The sequence below is a fragment of the Petaurus breviceps genome, unplaced genomic scaffold, assembly GCF_028583685.1.
Source record: "Petaurus breviceps papuanus isolate PSGF00001 unplaced genomic scaffold, PetGlider_PUasm1.0 90919, whole genome shotgun sequence".
Classification (NCBI taxonomy): Eukaryota; Metazoa; Chordata; class Mammalia; order Diprotodontia; family Petauridae; genus Petaurus; species Petaurus breviceps.
Window position 1 is genome coordinate 38,874,901 of NW_027187378.1, and position 22,748 is coordinate 38,897,648.

Genomic DNA, 22,748 nt, shown 5'->3' on the forward strand with positions numbered 1-22,748 from the left:
AGAGACAGAGTTCAGTTCCATTATCTGATAGATTTTGAGTTGGAAGGGATCTGAGGCCATACAAAATTTCCCAACCATTTGATCTGCAACAATAGTGTTATGGGAATGGGAATGGGAATCTGAAGATCTTCCCTGCCCCTTGGCCCTTTGACAGGCTTAAATGACTCTGAGAACCTTCCCTGATTTGAAAATATACTCTGCCCCCTAATAGGCTGAATGTGGTTACAGGGAGCCTGTGGAGGGAGGCTTGTTTTTCAGGAATGCCCACACCTTATTACTTATTGGGCAATGAGTCACAAGGTTGTGACATTCTCTTACCCAGGAGAAGGCTATATATACTCCCTGATGTGAGGTTTTGCTTTGGGGATCACTTTGAGAAGAGTTGTGTGATTTGGCCAGATGAGAATCTGGGCAGCTGTTGAGTCCCCTGGCTTTGAAAACCCAGATGTTGGTGCTTCCCTCTCTGGTAACTGACTAGGTATGGATGTAATGGTCAGACAGTGGGAAGCCCTGTCTGCTGATCTGTTTCTCTGTCTGCTTGTAACTTCTGTCTGTATACTCTGAAGTTTGGGGTGCTGACCTTTTTCCCCTGAACTATGTAAATGATACATATTTGATTGATTAAAGTAAGATTGTTAACCCATTTTGAGTTGCTTTCCTTTAGAGAAGAAGATCTAAGAACCTGTGTTGGCAGCCACCCTGGGTATGCTAGGGTGCTTGCTACTACAAATAGGTAGTGAATTCCCTATCTTTGGAGGTCCAGGACAATTTTTCAAGTATGTTGTGATGGGGATTCCTCCTTGTATGGGGCCTCTGAGGCTTTCTGCCAACTCTGTGATACTGTGATCACTAAGGTTCTTTCTACTTCCAAGTGTTTGATCATTTCATTTTTGTCTTTCTATTTAACCCCAGAGGCTAGCATTGACAGTCATGCCAATGATGAACAACTATTATATACTTACTATATCCCAGGCACTGTGTCTAGTGCTGGAGACATAAAGACCAACAAAAAGAAAGACAGCCCCTACCCTCAAGGAAGGGAAGGCATTCTAACAGGGGAAGGCAACACATGGCTGGTTGCTGTCCTTTGCTCTCAAAGAGGACCAAAATGACATCATTATTTTACAGTTGAGGTACAGGCTGTCCAGCTGTGGCTGATTGGACCAACATGAACTCAAAAGGCTCTACCACAGATTGTACACAAACAATCCACATGAACATTTGGGTGGAGATGTCTCTAAATTTGTACATCTCCCATTTCTTTTGAACTACTGCAATTCTGCCTTGCTCATAGACCACAGCATCATCTTTGATATGGGGGGGGGGCCGTGGTAGGCAGTTCTGTGCCACTGTCTCCCATGTCATATAATCAATTCCAAAGTTCCTTAGAGAAATCTTGAGAATGTCTTTGTAATGCTTCTTCTGACCACCATAGGAGCACCCTCCTTTTCATGAGTTCTTCACTTGGCATGGTAGTGATTGCTTGGTTGATTGATATTATAAATAGGGAACTGAAACAACTAAGTACCAAATGTATAGTACTAACAAGAATTTTATGTTTACTTGTATTTTTCTCTAGGTGTTTCATATACATCCAAATGGATCTCTTTAAGAGAAAAAAATTCATCTTCTTTAGTTTTTCCTCCCCAATACTGAATATAGTTCTCAACACATCTTGGGGAACTTTAAATATTTGTTAACTTGTTTTGGGTAATATAGTAGAAAGAACATTGGATTTGTAGCCCATAGGACCCTGGTTAAAATTCTGGTTTAGTTACATAAAAGCTCTGTGATCTTAGACAGTTCACTTAAGTTCCCTGGGTCTCTGATTCTTCATCTATAAGCAAATGGGCTGGAAGACCCTTTCCAGTCCTAGATCCCACAATCTTATGAATACAGACAAGGACACTCTAGGTGTCTTGGTTAAATGTCTGTATCTAGTGGGTGAAGTTCATTCATGAAAGGTCTAGAAGGTTTCTGATTATTTTCAAGTAAGAAACCCTAACCCAGCTCCTAGTGGGAGACTTTGTCTCCCATAAAACTATTTCAAGCATGCAGTGAAAAGTAGATTAAATTGTGTTTGATTGACAGGTTTAAATTGAGACCAATTTTTTTTTTATAAACCAACCTCCACCTCTGAGCTTTTAACAGGAGCCTTGGGATTAGGGCCATTAAATTACTTAGTTTATTGGAAGAAAGAAAATATGAGGAAAGGGAGATGATGAAAAGAGATAGAAAAACAAATGGAAGTAGTTCTCAAAAATGATTAGGCTAAGGAAGCCAATGAAATAAGGCAGCACTAAAAACAGATGACACCAAAGAAATTATTTTGCTATGTAAGTAGTAAGAAGTCAGTGAGGCCATTAAAACACAGGAGTGTGAAGTTAAAGACAGATGAGTTTGATATTACTGAGAGCGTGAATGGGTGCCTGGCTGAAGGTCACATCCTGGTGTCTAGATACAGAAGGAATCACTCCTTCCAGAGGAGGAAATCTGCCTGCCACAGTATGACCAATATGGACCAAACCACTTTGTAATTAGAATTCCTGCATTAAGAGATGACTCAGTCCTATTGCAGATGAGTGAATTACTTCTCAGCTTAGGGAAGGCAGAGCCATCAGGGAAATAAAGGAGCTGACTTGGGCAGGCAGATTTGTGATGGTTTAGAGAGACAGGAGACCACAGGGCAGCTTCTTTTCCAGGGGCAATGACAGGTTCTTGATTAAAAACTGGCAAAACTTTGAATAGATGTTTGGGGTGGTTTTTACCCCCTTGATCTGTATTTAGAGGTTTAGGTAGAAAGGTACATTTGTTTCTTCTGTGTTTTATTATTAACCTTCTGTGGATTGGGAACTACAAGTGCTTAGATTGGAAAGTTATCTACTGGGGTTTAGGTTGAACTTTCAATCAGCCTAGTACCTGAAACTAAAGCACTGGGGGCATTCTTATTATGCTGCTATTTTTGGCCCCGTGGCACCAACCCATAGCTATTGTAAACTTAGAAAAGTTGTGTTAGTTGGGGCTGTTTCTGAAGATATCTCCTTTTATTAGGCCTCCCCTGAAGCCAGAATCTGTTGGTCTCAGGATAGGGGCCCCATTATTTCTACAAGAAAAAATTCACTTGGGGGGTTGGGAGGAACAGGGCATAGGAAGATGAATTTTTCTTCATTGTCCTCCTGTCAAAGGACCCAACTGTCTAGTCTTGTTCTGTGTCCTAAAAGAAATAGAACTACCTCTGACATTCAAGATCCTAAATGACTCTTCCTTCTTCCTAATATCTCACACCTTGTCAACATCATTCCTACCTTGCTTTGGAATGTGAGCTTTCTCTGCCCCCCCCCATGCTCCCCCCCCCCCCCCCGCCCATCCCCCCCCCCCTCCCAGACCATGAGCTCTTTGAGGACAAAGAACATACCTCATAATCCTTCTCTGTCAGCAGGGGGTTAATAATGTTGGTGCTGCACAACTTGTTTGGAAGAAAGTACTTTTGGAACCTTAAAACATCACAGAAAAGTAAAGTGGTAGCAAGGGCATGTAAATATTTAAAAATAGTTCTCCAAGAAAACATATGGAAGATACACTTTAAAGTTTAATCTCTCCATTATTACATTTTCTCCTCGACTTTTTTAAGTCTAGACAATCAACAAAGCAATAAATCAATCTCTGATATGTAGCATTTGCCCATTTCCAAGGAGTAAATGCTCACATGAAAAATTTAACAATGGACTCTCTATGTCTAATAAATGACTCTAGCACACCTCTGAGTAGTATCTTCTGAGGAAGATAAGGAAAGAGGAGGAAGGGAGGAGAGAGAAAGGGGAGGAGAGGAGAGAAGGAGGAAGGCAGAAAAGGGGGAGGAGGTGAAGGGGAAAAGGGGGAGGGGGAAGAAGAGAGAAGGAAGAGACCTGAGTTCTAGTCCTGCCTCTCAACATACTGGGGCTGTGTGACCCTGGATAAATCATTTAACCTCTCAGTAGCTTGCAATGATCTAAGATAACAAGTTACAAAGCAGCTGATAATTTCAATTAATTGTGGGAAATTTGTCCCAGAGAATTCCCCTGTGCTTGTGAAATCCAGGTTTGGTTTAAAAAAAAAAAAAGGAATAGCTAGCATTTGTATAGTATTTTTAGGTTGGCAAAGCACTCTACATATATTATCTCATTTGAGAAGAGTACTTTATTATCTTTATTTTATGGATAAGAAAACTGAGACTGAGACATTGACTTGCCAAGGTTCACATCACTATTAAAGCACCTGACTCGATGTCCACTGCTCTATTCACTATGCCAGAAGGTGCTGGCGATGGTATGCTCCTCTGTTACTGCCACCCCTTTTCTCCCAAGACTTAGCATAGTGCTTAACCCTTAGAAAAATAAATCAAGTCAACAAGCATTTGTAAAGTGCCTACTGTGTGCTGGGCCCTGTGCCAAACTCTGAGGATACAAAGGAAAGGGGATGAGGGGAGTCCCTGTTCTCAAGGAGTTCACAGTCTAATGGAGGAGACAACATGCAAGGGGAATACAGGAGAAGGACATCCATAAACACTTGCTGATTTATTCATTTGTGTTTGGGGAAGGTCAGTACTCTTTTTGCTTATAAAATATGGAAGGTAAGCTATGCTATGGAGTGGGGTGATTGTTTATAGTCTTGTCCTCAAATCTGATTTCTTCTAAAAAATTAATTTCCCCTGGATTCAGTATTGAAGGGATAAAGATAAAGAGGACATTCAAAAACAAAAAATGAGAGAGGTGGGGAGGGAAAAGAGAGGGAGAGAGACAAAGAGACAGTTAGTTTAATAAGAGATTAAGTGACTTGTTCTGGATCATACAGCTAGTAAGTATCTGAGGCTGGATTTGAACTCAAGCCTTCCTGACTCCAAGTCCCATATTTAATCTGCTGTACCTTGTAGCTTCCTCCATTACACAAATACAAGCAAGCAAGGCCATCTCTGTTATTAAGGAGTTTACATTCTAATGGGTGAAGATAAAAGTTATGTGGAAAAGGTTGGGGTTACCAGTGACAAAGACTATGTTTTGGAGCTAATGACCAGGAAATAAGGTGAAAGCTTAGTTCTTAGCAAGATGCTACTAATGCTCAGCTATCAGAGCACGGAGTAGTTCCAAGGGGGGAGTCCAATTGAAATGAAGTTAGGAGATAGAGATGATGGCAGCATGGTTTGGAGCTGGTGGCTGAGTATTCGTCTAGTAGGAGCCAATTCTCATCTCATCAAGGATTCCCTCACCTAACCTTACAAAGTAAAACCAGCTTTCCAGTGCCCTTCCACTACCTGCATATAGACAATCAGGTACCATTCTAGGTGAGAAGGGGCCTCCCAAATCAGGAAATGCAAGGAGAAATGTTGATTCCGGTAGGGCCACTCATACCAGGGAATAAACTTGTTAGACTTGTTCTTCTTGCTAGAAGGAATGTCAGCACATTCCTTCCTCACCCTGACTTCCTGGTGACCTTTAAGAATCTCGACCATCCCCCCTGACCCCTATAGAATTGGCGCCAAGTCACTATCTCTAAAGCTCATACTTGTCTGTCACCCAATCCCTGACCTTTGTGTTTCCCGCTCTCCCCAAGAACTGTATAAAAGAACGCCCGAGAAGACACTCGGGGTCCTCCATCTTAAGTGTATGGTTGGACCCGGGTTCGAACTCGTGAATAAATGTTTGTCTTCTTTGTCAGTCTTGTAGTCTCTGTTTTTTCCCCTGGTACCATGTTTCATACCATGTTTCATACCATGTTTCATACCACGTTTCACTAGGCATCCCTGCTCTCCTCAAAAACACAGAGGTGGGACCCTGCTCCCCAGACTCAGATCCCATTAAATAGGTTATGAAAGAGATAGGAAAGTATCAGAGCAGACATTGTAGTCTAGAGCCTGACACATAGTAAGCATCATATAAAATATTAACTACTTGTATCGTTTGGGGAATGACTATACAACATGTGGTATAGGATCACAACAGAATATACTATTATAAGATGACAGGAAATGAGGATGACAGCTGGGGGCACTCTGTTCATAGCTGGGCACACCAGAAGAGTAGATTCCAGGTCCATAGTATTCTGTAGACCTAAATCACTTTAAATAAAAAATTCCTGATTCCCCCTCTCCCTCATGGTGGATTTACTTTAATCTCTAGTCAGCTGGAGGACAAAATGTGTTTAAAGTTAGTCATTTAATGAATACAATAAGAAATTTGAGACACATTCTACCATAAATGCACATACCATCCATGAGGAGTATGAACAGACATAGGGATTCTGCATTTGAGGTACACACATAGGGAAAATATTTGGTCAGGGCATGTGCTGGGAGAGACAACTCACGCTTTGAACACTGTAAGACTGCCTATGGTCTTCTTGTGTTATCATAACACTGATTTTCCCGAGCTTCCTCCTTGTTAGTGGTAGTGATGGGGCACAGGCTCTAGAAGTCCCCTTGAACTCTCCTTGAATCTTCCCACTTGATCTGGTGTTCTCCTGAGGCCACAAGCCTTCCATTATCACTATTCCCAAATCTCTGTTACCCTTAACTTGGCCTAGCCCTCCATTGTCCACCTACTCCCCACCCTTGATCCTACCAAAATATCTATACCCAAATCTGCTACCTTTAAACTAGCCTAGCCCTCCATTGTCCATCATCTCCAGATAGCCTTCAGCTATTTCCCACCCTTAATCCCATTCCTGGATTCTGACCTCAGTTCCAACAAGATCCTGCTTAGACTCCTCCTCAAGACCCTCCCCAAATCCCTCCTCTAGGCCATCCTTTGATCCCTCCCACAGTCTTAATATATGAAAGATCCATCTTGCCTCCATGAAGGCCCTCAGATTCAGCCTTGCTCAGCCTCAGTCTGTGTCAGATTGTTCTGACCTGCTTGTCAATACAAGTGTCACAAATACTTAGGCTCCTTAAGAGTCCACCCATTATGGCAAATCTTTAGTAACCTTTGTTTTATTTTGGCTGAGAGAAGGCTTGAGTAGAATTCATTTGTCAGGAACCGGCATGTCAGTATTTTGGTGTCTCCAGCACCCCTAAACCCCAAACCTCAACAATGCTATATAAATGCTTCTTCCCTTCCTTTATCCCATGGCCCCATAGCAACTACTTGACATGCAGTTTCCCCTGGGCACTATTCTGCTCGTCTCAAATATAGCTTCTTGTCTCTGATGAAGAATTGCTCCTTGCTACCAACTTCTAGGCTTTATCTCTTTGTAACACTGTCTGCTATCTCAGCTCTTGTCTACTAGAACCTCTCCCAGAGAATGGTTAACTGACAGCTCTTTAGTCATCATTATCAGACCAAAGTAACAAAAGCCACATGGAGTGGCCAAAGGCTAAGGTTAAGCCCTAACACAGCTCTCTGTTCCAGACAACTATTTCACTTAGAACTAATCACTTCCTAGAACCTCTGTGACTTAGCATGCAAATAAATTTGAATAAGAGCAAAAAGCTTAGGAGGCAAGGTCATTGTTCACCAATCACATAGTCCTGCCTTAATTACGTATATCTGTCAGCGGCAGAGTCCCAGTTGTTCCTTTGATGCTATATTTTGGCCAGGGGAAAAGTCTCTGTCTCTGTCGCTCTCTCTCTCTCTGTGTCTCTGTCTCTGTCTCTCTGTCTCTCTCTCTCTGTCTGTCTCTCTGTCTATCTCTCTCTATGTCTCTATCTTTCTCTGTGTCTCTGTCTCTCTCTCTGTCTCTGTCTGTCTGTCTCTCTGTCTGTCTCTGTCTCTCTCTCTGTCTCATTCTCTCTGTGTGTCTTCTCCTATCATTTTACAGATTGGGAAACTGAGATGGTTAAGTGACTTCATCAAGGATAACACAACTAGTTAAGTACTGTGTGCAGAATTCAAGCCCATGTTTTCTTCACCAGAAATCCAGGACCCTAGCCATTACACCAAGCTGTCTTTTATGTGAGAATGGAAACCAAGTAAAGTAAGCAGAACAAGAATAAAAATATGACTTCAATAATTAAAATAAAACCAACAAAAGGCAACCAAAGTCCTATTAATGGTCATGACTATTTTTCTTTTCATGGAAGAACTGATAAGGAAACATATCTCACATTTCTTAATAATAAGAAGAAAGGAAACAAAGCATTTTTATGCGCCTACTATTTGACACACAATGTGGTATTTTACAAATATTATTTCATGACAACCCCATAAAGTGCTATTATTATCCCCATTTTAGAGTTGGTTAAACTGAGGCAGACATAGGTTTAAGTGACTTGCCCAGGGTCCCCCAGTCAGTGTCTGAGGTCATATTAGAACTCGGGTCTTCCTGACTCTGGGTCCAGCATATTATCCGCTCTGCCACCTAGATGCTTTGACAGGGATGATGGGGGTTATACATAAAGAATGCCACATATTCCAACAGACATACTAAATTTTTCCATTTACTTAACCATTTTACTCTGTTCAAAGGCAGGAATTGGGGGTAGGGGCACAAGGAAATGACTGTAATGTTTAGAAAGACAAAGGGATTAATTTTAAAAAGAGCTTACCTAATGCAATATTAATATAAAGCTTTTCGTGTTTTTTTCCCCGATCCTCTCTGTAAACCATTTTTAAAAGGACTCTGCTCTCTGCTCAGTAATGTGTAAGTGGTAGAGACCCCAAAGCTGATCTTGAGTTTGGTAGACCCTCTTAGAGGTAAAGGAATCATAGGAGATAAGGAAGAGAAGAAAAACATTGACTGCAAACCCAATTCTCCAGCACAAATCTGAGACAACCTCATTTTAAAAAATCCTCTCTGGATTTATGAAAAAGAACAATCTTTGTGAAAAATTTTCTTGACACTTCCTTGCATATACTTCTCAAATTAGCAGCAAAGCCACAAATACACTTAGTCAAAATTTTCGGGAAGCTTTAGAATGAGCATTGTAAAGAAAAAAAAAATAAAGTCTGACCTTCATTATTTTCTAAGGGATAATCTAGCAGCAAAGCTCCTGGAATGGATAAATAAAATGATCCTGAGTACAGAGAACAAAAGGGATTAGGGTCAGGCTAGAGTGGGGGGCAGAGCAAAGAGCCTCCCAGAGCCCAGAGAAATCCAAGTGAAGGAATGCCAGAAATAGGGGCAACATCAGCTCTTAAAGAGAATAATTTAGAGGATGAGGTTTTGCTTATAAATTGGTGAAGTGGTTTATGCAAATCAAAGGAGCAAATTAAGAAGAAAGGCACAGAAGTTGCATTTGAAAGGAGGGCCAAACATACTTCAAAGAGCTCTGGTTTCATTAGCATATATTCTTCTGCAGAGGCAGATCCCAGTGCAAGGAGAAAAGCTTTGGGATAGGGATTCAGAGAACCTGAGTTCAGATACTGGCCCCATTACCTACTTACTAACTATGTAACCCCTGGGTTACAGTTGTCCCATCTGTAAAACAGGGAGAAAGCAGTAGCTTGGTGTACTGGCTATAGAGATGGCCTTGGAATCAGAAAAACCTGGACTCAAGCCTGGCCTCTAATATGGCCTGGCTATGGAACCCTGGGTAAGTCACTTACCTGTTAGTTGTCTAAAGCTTTGATGCCTCCATGACATAATAAATGGTTATCATATGTTGCTGTGCTTCCCCCCAGGAAGAAAATAAAAGGTTATGTAGTGGCCAATCTTTTTATGCTAAGTCAGAATCAGATGGGCTTGTTCTTGGACAATAACCACCCCTTGGGTTGTTAAATCCATACCCCAAAGCTCTCCAGTTCATTGGGATCTTCCAGAGCTTCTGATTTGGCCTAATATGGCCTGCCTATGGAACCCTGGGTAAGTCACTTACCTGTTAGTTGTCTAAAGCTTTGATGCCTCCATGACATAATAAATGGTTATCATATGTTGCTGTGCTTCCCCCCAGGATGAAAATAAAAGGTTATGTAGTGGCCAATCTTTTTATGCTAAGTCAGAATCAGATGGGCTTGTTCTTGGACAATAACCACCCCTTGGGTTGTTAAATCCATACCCCAAAGCTCTCCAGTTCATTGGGATCTCCCAGAGCTTCTGATTTCCTAGTCAGTCCAGCCTTGGAGAACAAAGGGATGTCTTTCTTTCAAGATGCAGTAATAGATAGGAAGGCTTTAGTTGAGGAGAATGACACACAGCTGTATTCTGGTACATGTTTAACAACCAACTCTCTGGGAAGGAAGGGGAAGGAATGTATGTGTGACATACACTTTTAAGTTTAATCTGCATTATTAATATTTTCTCCATCACTTTCTTTAGTCTAGAAATCAACAAAACAATAAATTAAGTCTTGATTTACACTGTTAACCATTTTTTCTGAAATATAAAAGTTCACAAAACTTTGACAATTGGCTCTAGGTATATTCCTGATCTGATACCTTACACTAAATGAGAAAAATGGTAGATGGTATTATGGAGAGACTGCTAAATTTGGGGTCAGGAAGACCAGAATTTGAATTCTAGCAATGTGACCCTGGGCAAGTCACTTAATTAACCTTTCTTAGCCTCAGTTTCATCATCTATAAAGTGGGAAGAAAAATAGTACCCATTTCACAGCATTGTTGGAAAGATCAACTAAGATAACATATGGAAAATGCTCTTTGAGTCTTAAAGTACTATATATATCCTAACTCTTATTGTGATGGGGCACCAGAAAAAAGCCTTCAGTAAAGGAGAATGACACACTATACCAAATGAGAATATTATGAAGATTATCAGAAAAATCTATAATTCATTTTAATTAACATTACAATAATTAGTATAATTCATTTTAAATTATACCATCTTGCAATTTTAGAGGAAAGCCCGGGCTCTAATAAACCAAGAAATTTGCATTGCCATCTTTAAAGGATTTCCTTTAAGAAGTCTATAGGAGCAGTGTTCCAGAGTGGAATGAGTAGCAGCTCTGACGATAGAGGACCTGTGTTCAAATCCTAGCTCTGACATTTACTGTGACCTTGGACATGTCACTTGATCTCCTTGGGCCTCAGTTTCCTTATTTGTAAAATGAGGAGATTGATCTGGATAGTCTCTTTGATCCCTTACACCTCTGGATCTATGACCCTGTGATCCATGGTCCTGGGAGAACCAGGAGAGTTCTCCCTTGAGGGCCCTCATCCCTACCCCATATACCAGAATGTACTTTTAGAATCCCAGTGTGCTGTGAGCTTGGAGCCTGGATTTATTTCTTTTGCAATGGCATCATGACACATAAATGGCACATTGGCAAGTTGAGGGAAAGTTGAACCTGGAGTGAGGATGAACTGAGATCAAATCTTACCAATGACACTTACTACCTGTGTGAATCTGGGCGAGATACAACCCTCCAGGATTTATCTACTATCACTCATGGGCAGGCTGTCATCACCATTGGTGGGTGACAAAAATCATTAATTTACTGTGTAGTTTTTAGAGCTATAAGGAACCTTAGAGATCATTTACTTCAACCCCATTCATTTTATAGAGGAAATGTTGGAGGCCAAGCAAGATAAACTAACTTGCCCAAGGTCACATATATAGAAAGTTGCAAAGCCAGAATTTGAACCCAAATCTTCTAATTCCAAATCCAATAATCTTTCTATTATAAAGTCCTCTGAGATGGTTTTTCCTTTTTCCTCTGCAGAACATATACATGACAGAATGCCCCTAGTCCAATAAAAAATGGGCCTCTCCATAACCAGTGTCTTGCTAGATTAATGCATGACATGATTGTGGTCATGATATAACAAACTTCATAAATGTGTCATATCCCTTTGAGGGGGCCTTTTGATCAAGCCCACAGAATTGCAATCAACTGCTTCTCTCCATGGGCCTATACAACTGACTGTGAATAATAATGGTTATTTCATAAAATGATCCTGGGCCTTCTCATAATTGCTCTTTTCAATCACCCTGAATCACTAGATTAGAGGTTTCTTCCAAACCAATACTTATATGCATTGCCCCCAAGCAGAGCCCAAATGCCACGGTCTCTGCTGAATCATTGAAACTGCCTTTATAATACTCCTGAGTCTCTTTAGAAGAAACAAATTAAAACTCGGAAGCCACAGGGTCACAGGTGAAACATCTCCCAATGAAATACCTTGTAGTTTGCAACTGATATTCAATATGAGTAATGAAACATTGCTGAGAGATTGATCTTAGGTGGGGTCTTGGGAAATTCAGCCTCTCCACAATAGGCTGCCTGGAGAATGTGATGGATTCTGTGTCTTGTCAGTAAGGATTCATGGTGATTGAGAACAGCAAGCAGCAGATAGAAAGCTTCTCCTGAGCCCCAAAACAATATAGGCTGGTGTAAGAGATACTATGTTCAGCAATGTGTAAGATTTTTCTTCTCCCAGGACCATTAATCATTATTGCATTCGTCTGTCATCTCTCTCCAATGTGGCCACATGAGTTGAGCTATGATGATAGCACCAGGAGTGATCTCCTGCTTTCCTTGCACCTTTTGTTTTATGTTGCTTGTTGTAAGGGCCATCAATTCATTGGAAGCTGTGAAACATAGTTCTAAATCCACCAAGTGGCTGTTGGTGCACCCCTTTGGGCTTAATATGGCCCGGATTTTGACAGTTCTCACTGATTAGAAACAGCTCACATTATAATAAACTTGGTTCAACCAGTAACTAAGTAGAGTAAAAAAAAGAAAAGCTAATGTTTTATCCAGTATACTCATTTACTGTGAAGAAATATGAACTCTTCCCAGGCTAGCCAGCCAAGGATGTGACATTTCAGTACCCTCCAGGAATACTTAACCTGTGACCATGAGATTTAGGGCTTGAGGGGACTTTAGAGCTGTAGATCCTCATTACCTTTTGTCTAGGTTAATGTCATAGGCTTCTAAATGTCCTTCGAGCTTTTAGTCTCTCACCTCTCCAATCTGCCCTCCCCACAGCTGCCAAAGAGATATTAGTATATAAAAGTTGTATCTCCAGTCAGCCCTACTTCCAGTGGAATATGAGGCCCTTGATGGCATAGTTCATTTTTGTTTTTGTAGCAAATGAGTTAGCATATGAGATGTGCCTTGCAAATTTTAAAGTCTTATATAGATGCTAGTTATTATTATTATTTATTTTGTTATCTCCATTATCTACAATAGGGCCTTGTATATAGCAAGTACTTAATAATATTTGTTTACCTGAATTGGTCCAAACTCTTCAATTCTAGAAGTGGTCTTAACTTAGAATACAGCTATATATATATATACTTAGAATATACTATAGAATATTAAATATGGAGAGAATCTTAGGTATCATTTAATTGAATCTTCCTCTTCCCTGTTCTCCTCCTCCTCCCACTCCACCCCTCTCTTCCTTCTTCTTGTTTTTCTCCTTCTTCTCCTTCTTCTTCTCCTCCTCCTCTTTCTTCTTCTTCTTCTTCTTCTTCTTCTTCTTCTTCTTCTTCTTCTTCTTCTTCTTCTTCTTCTTCTTCTTCTTCTTCTCCTCCTCCTCCTCCTCCTCCTCCTCTTCCTTCTTCTTCTTCTCTTTCTCCTCCTCTTTCTTTTCATTCTCCTCCCTCCCATTTTCCTTTTTTGGGGGGAGAGGGAGGGAATGGAATATTAAAATTAAAATTTTAATATCTCTGGTATTGAGAGGCCCAGAAAAGCCAAACTTTACTTACCATAGCCCTAGCAACACATCTGGTAAACAGAAGACTGGGTCTTGAATTCAGGTCATCTGCCTCCAGATCTATTGCTCTCCCATTACAAACAAATGCAACTAGTTATGGCATAGAGCATCTTACACAACATGTTTCAGTTAAAATGGGTGGCTGTGACTTCCCCCTTTAAGAACAACAACTACACCCCACAATCCCTGCATTTTGGTGCAGCGTAGCATCAGTCAGACATTCCACTGGTAGTAGTGGGCTAGAGATATTCCAGTTCCATGTGAAAAGGATAGTCCTAGGCTTGTCTTCTTCCATCTAAGGCATTTGAAAATCAGTCCAAAGTGTTTTTGTGCTCTCATAGTTCAGTGCCAGGGATAACACCTTTAGTCAAAATGTCCTGAAGAAAACAGGTCAGAGGCTAGTTAAAATGCTAGCCAATTGAGATCAAATGGGTGTGATGGGAGCCCAAGGCTAGGGGTGGCCCCTGCCTCATCCTCATTGACTCAAAGACACCCTAGATCAGAGGTGTGAAATGTGAGGCCAGTGGGTCCGCATGCAGTCCACAACAATCCCAGGTGCTGTAGACTCAGAGTAAAAAGTAATTGGAAAATATTCCACAATATTTTAAATTTTGTTTGGCCTCTTTTTAAAAAAATCTGCTTATGGTATAATTTGCTTCAAATCCATTCCAATTTGAATATTTGTTTTCCAATAAAATATAATTACACTTAAAAGAAAATAGATAATATTATATTTTAAAACTAAGGCAATATGAGGCATGCAGGGATCCTCATATGGGGATTAGTGGCCCCTGTTTCTATTTGAGTTTGACACCACTAGCCTAGAGGCAACAAGAATGAAATTGATGGACTTTCCTGTGACCTTGAGATCACAAAGGATACTGAAGGTTTATCTCCTGAATGGTTTTAGTGACTCTACCCTAAGACTCAACTTTATAACTGGGCCTTGGCCAACAAAACCTGAATAATCATCAGAATGCCATCAAAACTATGGCATTGAGGAAGCAAGCAAGTCTCCTCTATCATGATCATATTATGGGGTGTTTTAAACAGTTGGAAGAATTACAGAATTTCAGTTAGAATTAGTCACATAAGTGCCAAGGTGATAGAGATACAAAGGTAAAAGTAAAAATTCCTGCTCTCCACTAGTTTACAGCCTATCAGGGAGACAACAGACACACCTATAGGTACAAGGTGATTTTTGTTTTTTGCTTGGGGGCACTAGATTGGGAGATCAGGAAAAGCTTCATGAAGAAGATGACATGAGCTGAATCTTGAAGGGAAATGAGGGTTTCTAAGAGGTAGAAGGGAGGGAGGGCATGATTCAGTGGAAAATGTGCTGGACTTGAAATTAGATCTGGATTCAAATCCTTCCTACTTACTATTTATGTGTCATTGGACAAGTTACTTAACCAAATTTCAATGCTTTAGTCTCCTATCTCTCAAATGAGGGCCTGGATTCTCTTAAGGGCCTCTAAGGTCCCTTCCGCCTCTAAATATATGATCCTATGAATGCATTCCAAGAATGGAAGATAGCCAAGAAAAAGGTATGGCATTGGTAGATGTATTGTTGTATGTAAGAAGACCACTGGATTGGAAATTGTGAAGGAGAGTAATGTCTAATAAGGCTGGGGAGGTAGGTTAGGGCCATGTTGTAATGGGTTTTAAATGCCAGACAAGAGCTTTTAGTTTTGCTCTTTAACTAGTTCAACTCTTAGAAAAAGATAACTAATAATCTATCCTCTCATGAGTCCCACATATCAACAACCTCTACTACTGTGAATTTTAAAGTTCTGATAGATCTTTATTTTAGATATGTGTATCTTTATGTGATCTCTGTTTAAATTAAACCACTTCTAAGGAGGCACTTAAAAGTCTAAGCATGAAATGCTGAAATTCTACTCTAAAAAGCATATTTATGTATAAAGGTTTGTAGTTGCCTATATGTGGAATTAATTCTTGATTTGCCATTCACCTAAAGCATGTTTGTGAAATTCCAATATTAGGGATTCATGATTTTGAGTTAATAGGCCATCTTTTGAAATGCAATGACCTCTGGGAGGGAGAATGCAGTGTTAACAATCACACCTTTACATGGCTTAACTTAAGGAGGCTTTATTTCTAATACTTGAGATTTTCTGTCCAAAAGTATATTATTTATGGGGAAGGATTAGAGGAACAATTTTGGAACAAGGAGGTAGGGTGCCAAAGAAAGGATCAGAGGATGTAAAATGCCACAGCTAAGACAGCCTTTAGAAAACAGAGTGACAGAACTAGAAATGACCTTAGAATAAGGGAAATAGATTGTTAGAGCTGGAAAGAACATGACTAGGAACAACAAATGGCAGTATTATTTGGAATTGATAATGAAATATAATCTATTAAAGCTGAAAGAGACTTCAGATATAATTTAATACAACACCTTTTTCATCACCGCCATCATCATTTTTCCAGACCTGTGAATTCTTTAAGGTAGAACGTTCCCAGTGTAGAAACTCTCCACTAATATCTAGGCAAAATGAGTCTGAAACTTATCCTTAGGCAGTAGCCTGGGGCATGAAGAAGTTAAGTAATTTTCTGTGCTCATAAAGCTGGTATATGCCAGAAGCAGTTCTTCTACCCAGGACTTTCTGACTCTGAGTATTGTTCTTGATCCATTCCATGATCATGCCTCTCATTTTACACATGAACAAATAAAAATACAATGCAGAGAAATGACTATCCAAATTGACACAGCTAGTTAGAAGTGGAATCCAGATGAGAACCTCAAGGACCTCAGACCTTATCTCTACTTGTTCTAATATGCCATAACATCTCTTCTCTCTAGATAGAAAGAAGGCAGCATGGACATCTGTAGGAAGGATAAAGGAGGTGATGCAAGTTATGACATATGGCACAAAGAGAGATGGGAGATGTCAAACCCTACCTTACAATTTTGCCAAAGACCCTCCAGGTACAGGTATATATGTGGGTATGTTCAGCTAAAAGGTACTTAAGACAAAAACTGTAAATTACTTTGAAATGGAAGGAGAATTTGTTTGCTATTCCACTACATTCTAGAAATATTTCATTAGTATGACATTTTAATGTTGCTTAAACTCAACTAAAAACTCATCTTCTGACACTGAAGGGTTTTCCTAGGTAGTCAAGTAACTTGATCCATCTATCATGCTCTGAGAAGAGCTCAATGGCCAAACATTTAGCCCAGGCAAGCCTAGCAACATTAATAACGTGTTAGAGCAACCAGCCTGGCCCAGTACAGGAGCAATTGCCCTTTGGCAGAGTGACCTGCTTGGTTCATCCAGATCCCAGCAAATGAGTGGCTTCCTTGGCCTAATCCAGCAATAGCCTTGAAGCTACATGGCCTGCCCAGTTCATTCCAATCACAGGAAAGCCTTATAAAGAGGAAACTGAGAAGCCAAGTGACCTGCTTAAGATTGGTTTGTCCTGACTCAATTCTATGACCTGTGAGGAGCCAGTTCCACTTAGTAATAAGAGGATTTGTCTATAATAATCTCCACACCATGCAGAATATTTTGTGAGGACACACCTGAGAAGGAAAAGACATTGAAATTCCGTACTTCTGGAGCTGTGAGTTATCTTAGCTCACCTACATATGTGCCAGGCTACTACTGAGTTTTAAGTTTGTGCTCATTCTTTCCCCAACTAACTCTGTGTCTACTTGTGCATAAGTGCAATGTAAAGTTTAAGCAGGAATTTTTTGTAACCAATGTTTTTTTGCTATGACATTTAAGTAAACGTCTTAACTAAAGAATTAGTTAAGCCTACTGACTGATTATTAAAAGAAGCACACTGGCGGGAACTCATGAGTTAAAGCATTAGGAGGATAGCCACCCACGAGGTTACTCCCTCCCCCTCTAGAAATCTTGTAGAAATAGTAGCCACAAAAAAAAAAAAATAGTAACCACTCCTACAAGGACCAATTTGCCAGCACCAATGAGGAAATGAGCACAAAGTGGGTATTAGAAATATAGTTCTGTGTCTGATTTTTTTTTCATTTGTGCTTTGTGACAACAGTCCTCAAACTTTTCAGAAACTCAATGTCCAGAAAATCTCCCCACCTCTCTCTGGATAGTTAAGGGGTCATAAATTCTCCTCTTGGAGGGTAACCCCTGCAATCTCCTGAGGCAGAGGAGAAAGCACTTTTATGCACAGGCTTCTCATGCAGGTTTACTTTTAATTTTGCTTCCTCTAAAGACAGAAAATGGGCTTCATACTGCAAATGAGCTTTTATAGAACCAGCACAAGGGGATGGCTCTGACCTTAACAGCCAGAAAAGTAACCAATTTATCTTCAAAAGATGATACTAAGGAGATGCTATCAACTCTAATGAGCTATACTGGGAATGCTGCAACAGATATTACCCTTTTGAAATTATCAGCAGCCATATCCACAGTCATATGGGAAGAAGTAAGTCCCAAACAAAGGCTCACTACTCTGTAAGCCCTCAAGTTACTGGGGAACTCCCTCGATCAACCCCCTACAACTCTGTGAGATCCAAGTGATTGGGGAACTCCCTCGATCAACCTCCCCTACAACTCTGTGGGTTCCCATGTGTCTGGGAAGTGAAAACTTCTCAGGCAGTTTTTGATTTTTAACTTCTGTCTTCCCCCTACATTGCCGCTGTCAATCAGCAGCAAGCCCTTACAGGAGTCTTTTGGCCTCCACCTTTCTTTACTACTGCCCAGGTGACCTTTCTCCCTCCCCCACCCTTGCTTCGGGACCCTTCCCCCTTTCCCTTGCTGTCAATCAGCATCCTTGTTCTTTGTAAGCCCGTTCCCAGCCACTGAGAGATAGTGGTGAGTTTTCCTGTTACTTACCATTGGGGAAGATCTTCATGCCAAGACTTCATGAGTTGGCCTCTCAGCCAGCATGAGAAGTGAGGGGGAAGGGGGGAGGGGGCTTGACTGTGTTTGGGTTTAAAAACTCTGTTTACCCCACATTTCATGCCTTTTCCTCATGACCAGTCATGGGGAAGAGAATAAAATTCCTGTTCTTATCCTGAGCAATCTCCATGTTCTTGATTAAATTTTGGATGGGGTTTTTCATCCCAAACACATGGCATAGTGGAAAGCACACTAGTCATGGCATAGTAGAAAGCATGTCACATGATTTCAACTTTTGTCTAGATTGTGTATAATATGGGCAAATTACTTAACTTCTTTGTATCTCAGTTTCCTCATCAGCAAAATAAGGATAAGAGTACTGGTGTTACCCACCTTACATTCATTGTGAAGAAAGCATTTTATAAAACTTAAAAGTATTGCTGAAATACGAGTTTTTAATAGGAATTCAGGTAATTTCTAACCTCTACCATCAAGTTCCACCCCTCCACTAAAACACTTTTCTACCTTACTTGGACTTTCAACATCAGTTTTGACTTTTCTCTTTCACTCAATTGCTTTTTGCAATTCTTGAAATTTGCAACTTAATTTTTTCAAGGAAGAAAGTCTACTAGATTCAAGGTATCCTGAAATGCTGGCTTTTTAAGAGCTGATATCATTAATTCCAGTAGAGGCCAAATCTTCTCAGCCATTATTGTTGCTCTGGTCTCAGATGCCTTTTGCTGCTGATTAACTGGCATTAGAATTATATAAGGGAGAAAATCTGCATGAAATTGGGGAGGAGAGGATGTTGGAAGGTTATGGGCCAAGCTGAAAGGACGAAAAGAACATCTTACCTGGGAAAAACCAAAATTATGAAACAAGGTCCAGAGCAGTGGTCTGAAACTGGGAAGGGGACAACCCCCAAAGTAGGTCAGGAAAATACTACAAAGAAGCAAACAGGATGCTGGAGGGTTTATCACCCACAAAGTCTCTGGCTAAATGGGCATGTTAGTCTCAGTTTGCTAACCTCAGCCTTCTCCTTCCTTTGCATCAGCTCAGCTGTGCCCAAATACCAGCTGGCTTAGGATACAAAGCCTAAGGGGAAATGGGCTTAACTGTGCAAATGAGCTTTTTATAGGACTAGCACCAGGGAATGACTGACCTTACAGTAGGCAGAATAACCAATTTATCTTCAAAAGATATTAGAAGAGCCCAGCTTGACTCAATCAGCTTCAGTTGTTGGACGTCTTCTATTTGATGTCCCAGCAAGTATCTTCCCTGACCTTCTGGAATCCAGCACTTTCCTCACACCATTCATTGTGTCTCTTTGTTCAAGCTGCCAGTAGAAGACAGACCGGTAGCTTCCTGTTCACCCTTTTTGGAAACCAGAATTCCCTTTCTATGGGTAGATGATTGCTGCCCCAGTTTGGCTGGGGTTGTGCTGCCCTCTGCTGGCCCCTTTGGATTAATCCTATAGCGTGTAAATGCCTAATGGCTGGTTTTGAAAACCTGGTCTTCCCTTGGAGCCCTACAGATTGACTGAGGGTTGCTGAGAGTTCACCCTTTACTTTGTCTTTGAATGTGGAAATTGTCTCAACAACTTCTTACACTTACTTTTGTAGCTATGTGTCAAACATAAGTGGAAGAAAAATGAGGGAGGAAAACAGAGATTATAGTTTAAGTAGCATGAAAATGATCTTGAGAAATTTGAAGCCCCTAACTGTGTCCTATAGAAAGCAGGAATTTCTTAGCATTAACCAAAAATGAGATTAAAAACTAAAGTTCCTTTCTCTTAGGACAGCAAGGTGGTACAGTGGGTAATGTGTTAGACTTCTGGAATAAGGAAGCCCTGAACTTGAGTCTTGCCTCAGATACTTGCTAACTGTGTTATACTGGGCAAATCAAGCCTCAGTTTTTTCATCTCTAAAATGAGTATAATAGCAACTACTTTCCCAGGTTTCAAGGATTAAATAAGATAACACATGTTAAGCACTTTGTAAACCTTATTGCCCTATATCAGAGGAAGGAAAGGGAAAGAGAATAAGCATTTTCAGAGTGCTACTAAGAGTCAGGCACTGTACTAAGCGCTTTACAAATATTATGTCATTAGATCAACGCTAGTTAAAAGAGGGAAATACTTTTCAATTAGAGATCATACCCAAAGAAAGTTAGAAGTCCAAGGGTTCTCAGACTTTTTTTGTGTCATGGGTCCCTTTAGCAGTCTAGTGAAACCTATATGATAATAATAATAACAATGTGACATCTATGTGGTATTTTAAAATTTGAAAAACTCTATGTATAAATTATTTCATTTGATCCTGACAGTGAGGTAAGTGCTATTATTATCAATACTTTACAGATTTGGAAACTGAGTAACTTGCCCAAAGTCATATAGCAACATGTATCTAAGGTAGAATTCAAACCCTAGTCTTCCTGACCCCAATTCCAATACTCTATACACTGTAACTTAGCTGCCTCAGAACATTTTGAAATGTGTAAAATAAATATATAGGATGATGAAGTAAATCAATTATGCTGAAACTCCTTGGAAAAAAAGTGTTTGTAGCCCATGGATCCCACTGAGAACCCATGATCCAGCCCTTCATTTTACAGATGATTAAACCAAGATCTACAGAGCTTGAGTTGTCCAAAGTCACCCACAGAGTGCCAGGGCTCAAAATCAAAGTTCTTGTCTCCAAATCCCATGCTTCTTGCCCAATATAAGTGTCAGAACTAGTACTGAAGTCTTCATGCCATACATCCTCCCCCTGACTGTTGATAGTTTCCTAATCGGTAATAGTCAATAGCTATTCTCAAATTAAAGAAATCCTAATGCAGTATAATCAGAAGCCCTATCTCTGAGAATTGGAATTGCTTTTCCATGAATGTTCCCAAGGATTCAAAGATGAATGAAACCCTTTCATTTGACATAGGATTATCACAGAAACAGCAAGCACAAAATCTGATTTAATTTGAAAAATGACAAAATTCTATTTCTCCGATGGTTTTTTCCAGGTGGCTCAAGTAGATGGGGAGCTTTTTTGTCCTCCACCAATTCTAAGTTAATTTGACAGCAGTGGCATTTCCAACAAGATAATATTCTATAGGTACTGTGTCAAGGATAATGAGAATGTCAGCCACGTGCATAGGCATAATTGGGGTAACATGTTTGCTCTTCTCTGAAGTTCTGGTGGATCTGACAAACCAAGATGCCCATGCCCACAGTGAAAATATGCTTCTGTGTCATTCTTGGAGAGGAACGCCCTCTGGCTTGCTGAATCTAATTAAAAGCAACAGGGATCGTTTTATAAACAAAACTTCTTAATAGCTTTTAGGAAGACAAATTTCCATAGACAATAGGCTGATTAATTTTTCTATTTGCCTTTTTTTTATGGGGTAGAAGGCTAAGTAGAGTTGTGACTTGGAGCTGTCTATTTATCTACCTTGAATTAAATTTAAGATTTTTCATATTAATCTTTGGGAAAATGAGGTGGTTTTAAGTACTAGAATAAAATGGTAGTGGATGGATAAAAAAATTGTTATACCTTTACTTCTTCCAGGTACTGTGCTAGGCACTGGGGCTATAAACATAAAAAGCAAAGGATTTCCTTCTCTCAGGAAGCTTACAGCACATATAGATAACACAACCAAAAAATGAGACAGGGATAGAGGAGATATGAGAAAAATGTTCTGAGAAATTGCAAGAGGTAAACATCATTTTTCACCTGCAGGCTTAGCAAAGGAGGAGGTAGCATCTAAGGTGGGCCTCCATAAAGAACTACATTCAGAGTTAGGAGAAGGCAAGAAGAAAACCAGAAGGAAAGACCCATTGGGATCATATATATATATATATATATATATATATATATATATGTATGTATGTATGTATGTATGTATATATATATAGGAGAGTAATATAAAATAAGGCTTGACAGGCAGATTGGCACCAGATGACACTGATTATCAAACTTCTAAGCTTTAAAAAGCAATGGGGAGCCAATGGAAAGGTTTTTTTTCCTTTTGGCGGGGGGAGTTGGTGTGTGGAGGTATGTGTGTGGGTGTATGTAGACAGACAGTCAGACAGAGACAGAGAAAAAAAGGCAAAGAGAAAGAGAAGTACTGGATTCTTTTCTGCTGCATAAAAACATGTCTATCTCCCCAGTCCTTAAAACAAATACACACACACACACACAAGAATTCTTAATCTGGGGTCCATGACAACCATAAAGATCGATAGATAGATAGATAGATGATAGAGAGAAAGAGAGAGAGAGAGAGAGAGAGAGAGAGAGAGAGAGAGAGAGAGAGA

The 22,748-nt window shown here is 40.1% G+C and overlaps 1 long non-coding RNA gene across 3 annotated transcripts in view; it reads left to right on the forward strand.

The window, feature by feature from the left end:
- Nucleotides 1-337: 337 nt before the first annotated feature.
- LOC138152096 (uncharacterized) overlaps nucleotides 338-22,748 on the forward strand; it is a 50,837-nt gene continuing 28,426 nt past the window's right edge. The window contains exons 1-2 of one of the 3 annotated variants that reach the window (XR_011166024.1): nucleotides 338-478; nucleotides 16,420-16,563. This is a non-coding gene — a long non-coding RNA (uncharacterized lncRNA). The remainder of the gene's footprint in view (nucleotides 479-16,419; nucleotides 16,564-22,748) is intronic. The other 2 variants (XR_011166023.1, XR_011166022.1) reach the window with 2 other exon arrangements.